The sequence below is a fragment of the Gallus gallus genome, chromosome 1 (assembly GCF_016699485.2).
Source record: "Gallus gallus isolate bGalGal1 chromosome 1, bGalGal1.mat.broiler.GRCg7b, whole genome shotgun sequence".
Taxonomy (NCBI): Eukaryota; Metazoa; Chordata; class Aves; order Galliformes; family Phasianidae; genus Gallus; species Gallus gallus.
In genome coordinates, this window is record NC_052532.1 from 80254681 (window position 1) to 80268485 (window position 13805).

At 45.1% G+C, this 13805-nt stretch overlaps 1 long non-coding RNA gene across 5 annotated transcripts in view; it reads left to right on the plus strand.

Annotated features, from left to right (window-relative positions):
* Positions 1–74: 74 nt before the first annotated feature.
* Positions 75–13805, plus strand: part of LOC101749284 — a 38486-nt gene continuing 24755 nt past the window's right edge. For all 5 annotated transcript variants that reach the window (XR_005839065.2, XR_006933935.1, XR_006933938.1 and 2 more), the window contains exons 1-4: positions 75–200; positions 655–723; positions 2778–2999; positions 13668–13738. This is a non-coding gene — a long non-coding RNA (uncharacterized LOC101749284). The remainder of the gene's footprint in view (positions 201–654; positions 724–2777; positions 3000–13667; positions 13739–13805) is intronic.

The following is a 13805-nucleotide window of genomic DNA, read 5'->3' on the forward strand; positions in this document are numbered from 1 at the left end:
ATAAGACTGCTAAATATGGAGTGCAGTCGGTCCGTATAAGGGTAGGACTGCTGTTCAGAAAGAGCTGGAGGAGTGGTCTGGAGTGAACCTCATGAAGTTCTGCAGAGACAACAGGGTGTCCTGTGCTAGGATGAGTGGACTAAGACCCTGCAGTGGCGTAGGCTGAGGACTGCCTGGCAAGAGAGTAGCTCTGCTAAAAGGTATCTGTTTTTATGAGCAGTGAGCTGAAACATGAGTCTATACTGCTCCCTGGCAGCAAAGAAGACTAATAACATCCTAGACTGTTTGGGGGAGAACTTGAGCTAGTAGGTTACAGGAAGTGATTATTTTCCATTACTTGGCACTTGGTAGATGATATGTGCTATCCCCTGGGGCTGGAAAAGTGCTGATTAATGTGAGCAAGTTGAGCAGAGTGCCACCAGTACGGTCAATGGCTAGAGCAAAATTCATTTTGTGAAGCAGGCCATAAGGAGAGTGTGGGAGGTGAGTGCTTGTTCCACAGTGTGCTTGTTTGTGGGGAAAAGTGTTAGCTGTTGATGTTGGCAGTATGGGAAGCTGTAGCTGTGACCTCACTCTTAAGTGCTGGCCCATACTTGGAAGCTGAGGAGGGGCTGCAGGCTTGTTAACTGTTGCTGTCTTCTGCTCTCTCTTTAGACACTGTTCAAAAGGAGATCAGCAGCTTTGTGGCCAAGTGTGAAGATGACAGTGTTGAAAATGAAGGAGGTAAGTGCATGCATAGTGGAGTGGTGTTTGTCTGCTTGGCTTTTGCCTGAAGCTTGTTGATGTGAAGCTATGGGTGGTGCCATTGACTCTGGGAACTCTCGGTGCTTGGCCTATGTGGAAAGAAGCTCGAGGACATTGTGGCTCAAGGTGTGGAGGAGATGGGGGGTGTTCTGTGATGTCCCAGTGGGGTTGTAGGTTGGGGCTGTTATTGGTGTGATGCAGGTGTGATGATTGCTATGAAATCAGATGTTTGTGACGGAAGTGCTTGGCAGACTGACCAGTCTCTCTTTGAAACTCTAAAACTGAAATTTGCTAACACTATTGAACGTTGTATCAGAATAGAGAGCTATTGCATAACTGTGGTGGCTCTTTATTGCAGATACCTTTTCTTTTTTTCACAAAGAATGCCAAATTTACTTAACTCGGGGTTTTTCTTGTGGTTTGAGCTTGTTTTTAAACCTACAGAGATGCTGTGGGAAAACTCTTTTAAGTAAACAGGGTAGTGAGCCTGTGGACCTACACATAGAATGAGAAAGCTGGCAATTCTTTGTATGGGAGGATACTTGATCAGTGCTTCATCTTGTTAATGAAATTCCAGGCCACACTGATGCAGTGTTTCTTAACAGTGATGCCATACTGCTTGAACTAATGAAGTCCTTCGCCCAGGTATCTGTTCTGTATGCTGTACTTACAGTGGGGACATAACAGGCCTCCGTTTACACATCTCCAAAGTAGTTTTGCCCTCTCAATCTGTTTCTGGTGGTAGATGTGCAGACCACCTGTGTAAGGTTACACACATGTTTCCTGGAATACAGCAACGTGAGAATATAAAAACCCATATCAGTCCTGCCCCAGATCTGAGAGCAGAAGTACATCAAGCTATCCATTAATGAAGTGTACAGGAAAGGCCTTACAGTCTTTCATCTGTCCACATCAGCATACTGCGTCTGTAGAACTTTTCTCTAGTAGAGAAAGCCTGTAGAAAGCTAACTGATATCACTCTTGTTGCTATTCAGTTTCACACCGTGATTCCCAAGAAGTACTGAATATCTTGCTCTTTGTGGCAGCCACGTAGGGGAGGTAGGAATTACTTCCCAACGTAGCAAGTGAAACGTCTGCTTGTAGAAGTGCAATCAGCTGGCTGCAATAATCATAAATTTCACCTCTAAGTAAATATGTAATAAATCCTCCCAACTGTTAGTCTGTCTGTGAAGCTTACACTGGAGAAGATGATACAAAGGACCGCTGCTGAAGTTACTGAACTTTTTTCCAGCAGGAAAAAAAAAGATTGTTTTCTGCTGGAGTAACAGGTTAAGTGTGATTGTAAATGACTTTGATAAGCACTGTGCTAGTGCTGTGGAGGAGATGAGATGCTGATTAGCAGCGGATACTTTACTTATGAACTATATAAATGTAATTGTTTACTAATTAATTAGGTGCATTATAAACCATGCACCATACCAAACCATAGAAGTTGAAGAAGGATTTGATTAGGAATGTGGTCTTGAACTTACTACATTTTAACAACCTGTGCTCTAAGTCTTCCCTTGTCTTCAGTCTCCTTGCTTGTTAAATAAGAACTCCGTTTAGTTCTCTAAAGAGAAAACTAGAAGCACCTGCCCTTACTGTGTGGAGAGAATAGCAGCAGCATCACCTGCACGTGTGGTGCAAAAAAATTATCAACCTGAATCTTTGCCTAAAAGTGGTGTCTTAAGGGCATAGCTGTCTGATCCAAAGGCATGGAGTCGGAACAGCCTTCCAGGTTACTGGCTACTTAGCACGTGGCTGGCAGTAGCTGGTAAATGCTCTTATTCTGCTCCAGTTCAATGCAACATATGTCACTTCCAACAGATAACTGTGGTAATTGGCTAGTGCCTATCAGATGCCGTGGGTCTAATAGCTGCTTGGAAATGGTTGGCTTACACTGATGTGACAGTATCTTAATTCACCTTCACGCAGCATTAGTGTTTAAAGCCTGCAATATCCTTGTATAACTGGTACAGTTTCTAGAATACAAACTAGTTTACATATGGATTTTTTTTATTTTGCTCCAGAATCTTAGGTCATAAATAATTGCCTTGTGACCCAAACGACGGTTTGAACCAGTGGAAGAGAATTCAGTAGTGGAAGAGCAGCTATCTGTTCTCCTGGAAGCATTCCAGAAGCACTAAAGTTGCCCATAAAGTGATGTTTTGAAGACTAGTCCAGCTGTTTCCAGTGCCTATTTTTCATTCCTCGGAGTGGACGGCCTCCTTTTTGAATGTTGCTGCATGGAGGTAAATAAGTTAAATCATGAACAAAAATCTCTTCGTATTGTTTTGTATCAGTTTTTAATGACCAGCAATCTACTAACAAAAGTCTTACAAGTCTTATAACTGATCAGTAGAATCTTAAAATGGCCCAGGCTGGAAAGGACCCCAGAAGATGATCAGGAACAACCTTTAGAAACTAACAACCTTTCAGACATAAACAAAGTCGTATTCATAAATGTAGATAAACAAAATCTGATCAGCTTTCTCTGTAACTTTTGGATCAATACACGTACAGTCGGGAGAGAGATAATTCATCCTTCAGCAGTTTCAAATAGGTGGAAGTTTGAATTTGCTATGTTTTGGGATCTCCAACAGGAACTCGGTGCTCCAGACAAGTATTCTCAAAGATAGCTATCTGCTGGAGTCAGTAGAAGACTGGAAAACTGTGATCATCTCCTGCTGGTGGCTGACTTTAAGATGAAGCTGTGGTTTGGTTTGTTCTTAGATATGAACAGGGCTGCTGCTGCTGTTAGGACTGTTTTGTTTTCCTTGAACTTTTGATATTTCTGGAGAGAGGAGTTATTTTATGTCTTAGCTACTGCTTCACATTATGCTAAGAGAACGTCAGCCTATCCATTTCTAAAGAAGAGTAATATGTTTTTAGTTTGCTCACGACTGGAGTGTGAATTCTGCTTGCTGTTTGTTTGTGGAAGCTAGAATACCATTTCAGTTGGTTTGGAAATTTGTGTATGAGAAGATTCATATAGGTTTGATAGAGATAACAAGAGATCAGTAAATTTTCCTTTATCTTCCCTATTGGACTGATCCTTACTTGCAAGGCGGGGTTCAAATTCTCCTCTGTCTAATAGTGTAGGAATGTCCATGCCCTCAGTGTTACTTGGGCTTCGAACTGAAATTGGATAGGAATGGAAGGGATTCTGGTATGCTGCCAATTCTTGTTATACTGCCTTGGCCTCATGAAATATTTCAGCCAAGTAGTTGATTATTTAAACATCTGAACCATTCCCATGCAAATAAAGTCTGCTCTTGGTATCTATGGTTATTTTAATGAATCGGTTCTGAGTGGTACAGTGTTAAGGCATGTTTATGAATAAGGTGATGAGAAGACTAGTAACAGAGAGGAACTTGTAGCACTATTAGGAATGATAGGAAAATTTGAGGTTAGATGGAACATGAGGAGGTTAGGTAGCCCAAACTCCTACTTAAACCAAGGTCAGCACTGAAATGAGACTCTGCTTTATCTACTCTGGTTTTGAAATCCTTCAGAGATGGAGACTGGACAGCCTCACTGGCAACCTCTTTTGTTATCTGACTGCTTTAATGTTGAAAATCTTTCCAGTCTGAATCACTGCTGTTTCAACTTCATGTCTGATATCTGTTGTCTTCTCACCAGCTACCACTTATAAAGAATGTGTATCCATCTTCTTGATGATCGCCTTGTAGGTAGGGGAAGGGTGCTGTTAGTTACCACCCCCAAAGACTGTTCTTTTCCAGATGTGAACAAACACAGTGCCCAGAGTGTCTCCTTACAATGCCATTGTTCTAACTCTCTGACCATCTTTGTAGTTCTTCACTGAGATTGCTCCAATTGACTCGTGTATCTGTCTTCTTGAAGGGGTACAAAGTGAGAGCAGTTTTATTAAATGCAGCATGATTTAATTCTGAGTAGGGGAGGATAATTGTGGAATCACAGAATATCCTGACTTGGAAGGGACCCAAATCTTTGAGTCCAACTCCTGCCTCTGCACATGGCAACTTAAAGGTTAAACCATGTATCTTAAGAGCACTGTCCAAATGTTTCTTGAATACTGACAGACCCCATTAAGGCTACCCTAGGTAGTGCTAGTGAGTCTGTTGGCTTGCCATGGCTGCACCCTGGCAGAAGGCTTTTGTCAGGAAAAATGTGGAGACCCAGACAGAGGTCCTGCAAGAACAGCCTAGTGCACAGGTCTGTGGCTGCAGTGGGTGCCAGAGCCTGGCCCTTGCAGTGCAGGGTGACAGAGATAGCACGTGTGTTAGATGCAACCAGCTGAATAATTTATTCAGCCTAGTAGCTGACCTGAAGGAGGTGGTGGAGAGGCTGAGGAGCATTAGGGAGTGTGAGAAAGAAACAGGTTAGTGATGCCAGTCCCTGCCAGCCCTGAGATCTAGGCAGCCAGCTGAGGCTCCACATGAAGCACATCACCCCCTACTGCCTTGCTTAGGTAATAAGAGGAGACCAGCAGGCAGACAGTATTCCTCCTACAGTGAGTTCCCCTCTTCTCCTAACAAAAATGATGATGAAGTGGGGACAGGGAGCAATGGCAAAAGGTCTCTGATCGGCGATGCAGGCTCACCTGCTCAACTATTCCCCTACCTCCCCAGCTGCCCCTGCAGAACAGTTACAGTGCTCTGCAGGGACAGCCGGACAGTGGTGGGGATGATGGTTCTTCCTACTTGGAAGTGTCATCAAAGTCTAGCCAGACTACCCTTAGCATTAAAACCTCTCAGTAGATGAAAAAAGACAGGTCGTTGTTGGTGACTTGCTGCTGAAGGGAACAGAAGGCCCGATATGCAGACCAGACCCACTACACAAGGAGGTCTGCTGCCTCCTGGTGGTCCAGGTTAAAGATGTAAGGGAGAAACTTCCTTCCTTAGTAGGGCCCTCGGATTATTATCCCCTATTGTTGTTTCAGGTAGGCAGTGATGAAATAAGAAGAACTTACCTAAGGACTATGAAGAAGGACTTCAGAGCCTTGAGGTGACTGGTCAGGGGTTCAGGAGCACAAGTGTTCTCCTCTACCCCTCCAGTTATAGGGAATGATGAGGGACTGATCACAGTGGGCCAACAGATGAATACTTGGCTCTGAGCCTGGTGTGCCCAGCAGGAATTTGGGTTTTTTGGCCTTGGCTCGATTTACATGAGACCAGGCCTGCTGGCAACTGATGGGAATAGCTTATCCCACTGGTGGAAAGGGGTTTTATGATGGGAGTTGGCAAGGTTCACTGATAGAGCTTTAAACTAGGTATGAAGGGGAGTGGGGGTGAAACCAGGGTCACTGGAAAGGAGCCTGTATTTAACATGCCAGTGCATGTGGGAGGGAGATGTGCTAGTACGATCTCACAGTCTTGTGTCTTGGTGAAGGAAAAGAATGACACACCTTGTAGGAAGAACACAAGGGCTGTTGTGAGGCTGGTTACTATGGAAACACCTGAGTATGGTCAAGAGTGTATTAGGGCTTCTCCCAGTCAAAAGGTGGCCCAGCTTAGGTGCATTTAGACTAATGCATGCAGCATGGGTAACAAACAGGATGAGCTGGAGGCCATTGTGCTGTTGGGAAACTATGATATAGTAGTTGCCATCACAGAAACATGGTGGGATGACTCGCATAGCTGGAGTGCTGTGATTGATGGCTAGCAACTTTCCAAAAGAGATAGGCAACATTTTCTCTATGTTAAGAAAAAATGTGAATGTCTGGAAATTAATGATGGTGATGATAAGGTTGAGAGCCTATGGGTCAGAATCAAAGGGGAGGCCAGTAAGACTGACATTATTGTGGGAGTCTGCTACAGGCCACCCAACCAGGATGAAGAGGTGGATAAGATACTTTATAGACAGTTGGGTGAGGTCTCGAGGTCTCTACCCCTTGTTCTCCTGGGAGACTTCAGCTTCCCAGACATGTGCTGGATTTATAATACAGCAGATAGGGAACAGTCCTGGGCGTTCCTGGAGTGTGTGGGAGATAACTTCCTGACACAGCTGGTGAAGGAGCCAACAAGGGGAAGCAAAATCCTGGACCTGCTGTTTGTTAACAGAGAAGGTCTTGTGGGGGATGTAAAGGTTGGAGGCTGTGTGAGGCAAAGTGATCATGAAATGATAGAACCACAGAAGGGAGTCAGCAGAACTGCCTCCTTGGACTTTCAGTAGGCAGACTTTGTTCTCTTTAGAACCATCGTTGAGAGAGTCCCTTGGGAGGTAGTTTTGGAGGGCATGGGAGCCCAGGGAAGCTGGGAATACTTCAAGGAAGTTATTTTAAAGGTACAGGAGCTGACCATTGCCATGTCATAGAAGACGAGCTGACAGTGAAGGAGACCAGTCTGGCTGAACAGAGACCTTTGGCTGGAGCTCAGGAACAAAAGGAAGAATTACGGTCTTTGGAAGAAGGGGCAAATTATTACAAATAATATTACAGGATAATTACAATTTTTAAACATTACAATTACAGGAGGATTACAAATACACAGTGAAGCTGTGCAGGGAGAAAATTACAAAGACCAAAGCCCAGGTAGAACTGAACTTGGCCACTAAGATGAAAAGCAACAATAAATATTTCTATTGTTGCTGCGGAGACCAGACTCAGGGTAGGTAAGACTGCGCTGGGCTAGGGATCTAAATCAAAAATGGCTGACAAAAACATCTTTTTAGGGCTTTTCTGAAGCCAGCAAAAGCACTGCAATGGTGGACCCCCTGGCCTGTCCCTGTCAGGCTGAGAAGGGGGACCTGAGGGACAGGGAGGGTTGGGAGAGGGTCCCTGTTCAATATTGTGGGCGAACTCCCCCCTGCCTACCTTGCATCCCCAGGTTCTCCCTAAGCAATAGGTTTGCAACATTGGACATTGAAGGGGAGGTAAGTGAGGAGGCATGGGAAGGCTCCCCTAAGAGGTTACCAAGGGCGAGGCAATCTACTCCATGTGTTGAGACTGCCTCTGCCAGGAAAGAAAGAAAGGTGGTTGTGGTAGGCAACTCCTTTCTCAGAGGAACAGAGGGCCCCGTTTGCAGACCAGAGCCGAGCTGTAGGGAAGTGTGCTGCCTGTGTCAGGAACATAACCAGCTTTGGGAGTTTTCTAGTTCACTTCACTGTTTTCTTCCCATTACTCATAGTTCAGGTGGGCAGTGACGAAACTGCTTAGAGAAGCTTGCTAACTATGAAAAGAGATTTCAGGGGCTTAGGGTGAATAGTTCAAGGAGCGGGAGTGCAAGTGATGTTTTGTTCTATACCTTCTGGGGTGATGAAGGACACAGAGCGGGCTAGGAAAACACAGGTAATGAATAATTGGCTCAGAGGTTGATGTCAAGGCAAGAACTTTGGGTTTTTTGACCATGGGACAGTTTACTCAGCCCCTGGCCCATTGTCCATAGATGGAACTTGTCGGTCTCAAAGGAGGAAACGAATCCTAGCACAGGAGCTAGCAGGGCTTACTGAAAGAACTTTAAACTAGCTATGATGGGGAAAGGGGACAATGCTGGGGCTGGGAGTGAGGCAGATGACTCAGCTGAAGTGCATCTACACCAATGCACGCAGCATGGGCAACAAGCAGGAGAAGCTGGAAGCACCAGGGGAGCTTTAGGTTGGATATCAGGAATAATTTTGCAGAAGGGGTTGTTAAGCACTGGAATAAGCTCCCCAGGGAGGTGGTTGAGTCTCCATCCCTGAATGTGTTTAAAAATCATTTGGATGTGGTGCACAGGGACATGATTTAGCAGAGGGTTGTTAGAGTTAGGGTAGTATGGTTAGGTTGTGGTTGGACTTGGTGATCTTTAAGGCCTTTTCCAACCTGAGCAGTTTTATGATTCTATGAAATTGTGCTCGACCAACCTTTTAGCTTTCTATGATGGCATCACTGGCTGGGTAGATGAGGGGAGAGCAGTGGATGTCATCTACCTTGACTTCAGCAAGGCTTTTGATACTGTCTCCCATGACATCCTGATAATGAAGCTGAGGAAAATGTGTTAGATGATGGACAGTGAGGTGGGTTGAGAACTGGCTGACTGGCTGAGCTCAGGGAGTGGTGATCAGCAGTGCAGAGTCTGGTTGGAGACCTGTGACTAGCAGTGTTCCCCAAGGGTCAGTGCTGGATCTGGTCTTGTTCAATATCTTCATTGACAACCTTGATGAGGGGATAACATCCACCCTCAGCAAGTACGCCAGTGATACAAAGCTGGGAGGAGTGGCTGACACGCCAGAAGGACCTGGACAGACTGGAGAGCTGGGCAGTAAGAAACCAGATGAGGTTTAACAAAAGCGAGTGTATAGTCTTGCACCTGGGAAGGAATACCCACATGTATCAGTATAGGTTGGGGGATGACCAGCTGGAGATGAGCTTTGTGGAGAAGGACCTGGGTGTCCTGGTGGATGACAGGTTGGCTGTGAGTCAGCAGTGTGCCCTGGTGGCCAAGAAGGCTAATAGGATCCTGGGGTGTGTTAAAAGGAGGGTGGCCAGCAGGTCAAGGGTGGTGATCCTTCCCCTCTACTCTGCCCTGGTCAGGCCTCACCTGTAGTACTGTATCTAGTTCTGGGCTCCTCGATACAAAAAAGACAGGGATCTCTTCAAAAGAGTCCAGCAGAGGGCCACAAAGATGATAAACGGCCTGGAGTATCTCTACGATGAGGAAAGGCTGAGTAACCTGTGTCTGTTCAGCCTTCAGAAAAGAAGACTGAGAGGGGATCCTGTTAATGTTTAAAAATATCTTAAGTGTGGGAGACAGAGACATGGCCAGCCTCTGTTCAGTGGTCTGTGGGGACAGAACAAGGGGAAATGGCCATAAACTGGAGCATAGGAAGTTCCACAACAATATGTGAAAGAACTTCTTTACAGTAAGGGTGACGGAGCACTGGAACAGATTGCCCAGGGAGGTTGTGGAGTCTCCTGTGGAGATATTCAGGACCTGTCTGGACACCTACTTGTGCAGCCTGTTGTAGGAAGCCCGCGTTGCAGGGGGTTGGACTCAATAATCTCTGGAGGTCCCTTCCAATGCCTACAATTCTGTGATTCTGTGATCTTTACCTAATACCGTCAGTGTTCTTAAATTCCTCCATTGCAGCCTGTCCCTGCCTGTTAGCTTTGTGCTAATCTGTGTCAGGAGTAGCTTGCTTAGCCAAGCTGATTTCCCAATTTGCCTGCCTGTTTTCCTGATCATCAGGACAGCCTGTGCTCATGCTTAGAGGAAGTCTTCACTGAAGGCCTGCTGGCTTTTTAGAGCTCTTTTGCTCTGCAGTTCTGTCTCCCAAGCAAACGTGCCTACCAGCTGCCTCAATAAGCTGAAATTTGCTCTAACAAAGTATAGGGCTGGTACTCTGGTGCTTGTCTTCCTCACTCCCCTAAGGATCTGAAATTCCACTTTTCTTGATCACTACAGCCAAAGCAGATATTCATGATCCCATCCGCATCCCATTCTTCTCTGCAGGTGAGCAGCAGATAGAGCAGTGCAACATGACCTCTTCCTGGTCCCGTCTACGTGGAGGCCCCCAACACTGCCAGGAAATCATCTTCACTGCCTGAATCCTTTTGTGTTGTCTTTCCAGCAGAAGTTAGAGAGGCTGATGTTCCTCCTCTATATATGCCTGTTATTCAGAGTCTTTCTTGAGCTGTTTAGGGAAGCCTTTACCTACTTCCTTATGTTGATCCATCGACTCTAAGCAGCTCGTCATCCCTGCTGGCCTGTTCTGTGATCCCCACACACGAGCTGTCAACCAGTCAGTAGCTGGCCCTGAGCAGAGTTCCATGCATCCAAGCCATTCTTCCACAGAGAGGACAGCCCCTCTCCTTGTCCTCCCTGCCACTCTTTCTTACAGGGTTTCTGCCATCCACCGTGGTGCTTCAGTCATGCAAGCTGTCTGACCATGTCCTAGTTATGCCAGTGTTATGATTCTGTACACTTGCACACAAGTGTTTTTTCTGCTTGCTTGCTTTCCACACTGCATTCAATTGTCCATGTACTCACAGCAGTGCAGGAATATCCAACTGATCTTTTGTTAGCACTACACCAACTTAACTGCTGTCTGTAAATAGCAAATATGTTTATAATTTATGGAAAGAGTCTTATAAAGATGTAAAAATGTTGTATTTGTGTGATATATGTATACACACATCTTATCTTAAAAGTCAATAACTAACCCTCAGAATAAAACGCTTTATTTCCTAAGTCACAGCTCCCGAGCCAGGCATCCTCCATTGCATCTTAAACAGGTTTACCAGGATGATGCTGTCTGCTTAATTACTTTTTAACAAGTTTCCATACAGAGATGTCCTTTGTCATGTATACTGTGTTATGGGTAAACATACGGCTTGTTTCCTGCCTGTTTTTCTTTTCTGTTGTTATAAACATGAGAAATAATGGTCCAAAAATTGGTGGAAGGAATTGGTTGAAATTGCTCTCCCAAAAAAATAAACCAGTTGATGAAATGTATTTCATTTAGCCTGGGCCATTTAATACCAGGCACTGTGCAGAAGTCTCACAAAAGGTGTGGTTTTGAAAATTCCTTTCAAAGCAAAAAAGTGACAGCCTATTAAACACTTTCAGTTGATTAAGTGCAGTTTGTCGAAGAAGACTTCTGCACAAACTGTGAAACTTAGGAGCTTTATCAGTAAATAAATCATAGAATAGAATCACTCAGGTTGACAAAGACCTTAAAGATCATTGAGTCCAACCACAGCCTATCCATACTACCCTAACTCTAACAACCCTCTGCTAAATCATGTCCCTGAGCACATGGTTTTTAAACACATCCGGGGATGGTGACTCAATCACTTCCCTGGGGAGCCTATTCCAGTGCTTAACAACCCTTTTTGTAAAGAAGTGTTTCCTGATATCCAACCTAAACCTCCCCTGGTGCAACTTGAGGCCATTTCCCCTCGTCCTGTCACCTGTCACCAGTGAGAAGAGACCCGCTCTTGCTGTAAGCACCTCATATTGGAAGAGAGCGATTGGTATTGGAAGAGAGCAATAAGGTCTCCCCTCAGCCTCCTCTTTCCCAGACTAAACAGCCCCAGTTCCCTCAGCCTCTCCTTGTAGGGCATATTCTCCAAGCCCTTCGCAAGCCTTCTTACCCTTCTTTGGACCTGCTCCAGCACCTCAATGTCCTTTCTGTATTGAGGTGCACAAAACTGAACACAGTACTCGAGGTGAGGCCTCAATCAACTTCTTTTGCAAGCTGACATAAGACCAAGAGCTCCAGACCCTGCCTGCTTTCCCCTAGTGCTTTTCAGGGTGTCTGCTGTGCGCAAGAGAAACTTCAAGCATCACTGAAAAGTCTGCACTTTGCAGCTTTCAAAACAGTATTCAAGCTCAGGTTTTTGTTGTTGATTCTTTGTTGCTTTTTTTGATGGGTGGATTTATATATTTTTAAGAGGAATCTGCAGCCAGACATTTGGAAGAGCAAATGGGTCCGATTTCCTGATTTGCTGCCAGTTCAGTGACAACATTTACAGAGCCTATGTCCCTCTCTTTGAAAGTCTCTGCAATAACTAATGAAGAATGAACGTTTTCTCTGTGAAATGTTATGTCCAAACTTACCTTGCAATGAATGCGACGATAGGCAGCTTTTAATAGCAAAGAGCAGAAGCTCACTGGAGATGCAAACAGCTACTTCTGGCTGGTGTACAACGTGGTTCCAAGAAATGCTGACTGTATGCCAGGAAGTGAGCATGGCCTCTGACACCCTCAAATCCCCACTCGTTGCCAGTGCTGAGACACGATGCCAGTAACAGAAATTGTTGGTAAATAAAAGCTGCTGATAAATGCTTGTGCTCAGAAGACACATCCCAGCTGATGACTCTTTCTTCTTCAGTACTTGCTTCAACCAGTAGAAATGGTGCCTGCAGGAGATGTTGCTCGTCTTTCATCCCAGAGTGAATGAGATCAGAGTTTGAGTGCTGCTGTAGAAGCGATACTGTGAATTTGGGGTATGAAACCACAGTAGACAAGGCAGCTCCGTGTTGTGCTGATGTGCACAAGCAAGCTTTCAGTTGTTTGCAAACACCCTGTCCTGGGTCTAGCAGGGCTGGTTGAAAAGTGACACCATCCTTGTCTAGTCATTGGCTGTATGACCATTAGAAGCACTCTTTGATTATAGTGAAAGCAACTGTGTGAGTGAAAAGGCTTTGTCAGTGCCTGACATCCAGCTTTATGTGGGACTCTGCAAGCAGAGTTGAGGACTGTGGCTTCCAGGAGCAGGACTGCAGCAAAAGTTGGGGTTAGCAGGGGTGGCAATGCACACAGTTGTCTCTTGATCAGACTTGTATCTTTACCTTAAAACAGGCTGTTAACACCCACCAGGCTGCGAGGAGATGATGCGTACTGTCTGTGGCACACTGCTTCTGGAACGTAGGTTTGCAGTGCCCTTCAGCAGCAGATTAATTTACTAACATCCAAAACAGCAACAGGAAGGTGAGCTTGTGTGCTCCTGCTGTCTCTGTGTGCAGTTTGTACTGCTAAGTACGAGGACATGAGACACCTGCTCACATTAACAAAATTCTGAGGAGCTTTGCCTTAGGATTTAACTCAAGGAGTCTTTCCTTCTTGAAAGGATGTGTGTAAAGGTGGCCTTGGCTACCACGTGGGCTACTGTGATTTAAACATATGTACCCCGATGGTGTTAACTAAGTTTAGTCAAGCTTTATATGACCCAAGTAATTCAGCTTTTGCCTTATTTCTGTGGGAAGTCTGAGGAAGGGCCTGTGAGTCTCAACACTTGTCTATGTTTTTCTAGAAGCTTGAGAAATAAACTGTCTCTCTACTTAGAAAATCCATTCCTTGTCTTAAAAATCTCAAATTTATTTCCCGTTTAGAATGTTTTTCCCTCTTCTTTCATATCTGGTACAGCTTGAGTGCCTCTCCTCTCCAGTGGGGGATTCAGTGTTCTTCAAGTATGCATTTTTCAGTCTCCTTTTGTCCTTGTTTATCTTTTGGCAGAGAGAAGAGAGTGAAGAGTTGGACCAGGAGGATGGAAAGGAGAGGAATGGAGTGGTGAATGTTAAGTGGGGGTAAGTACAATTAGGAGTCAGAAACGGCGTGTACACTACTGCAAAACAGAACGTTTTTCAGAGCTTC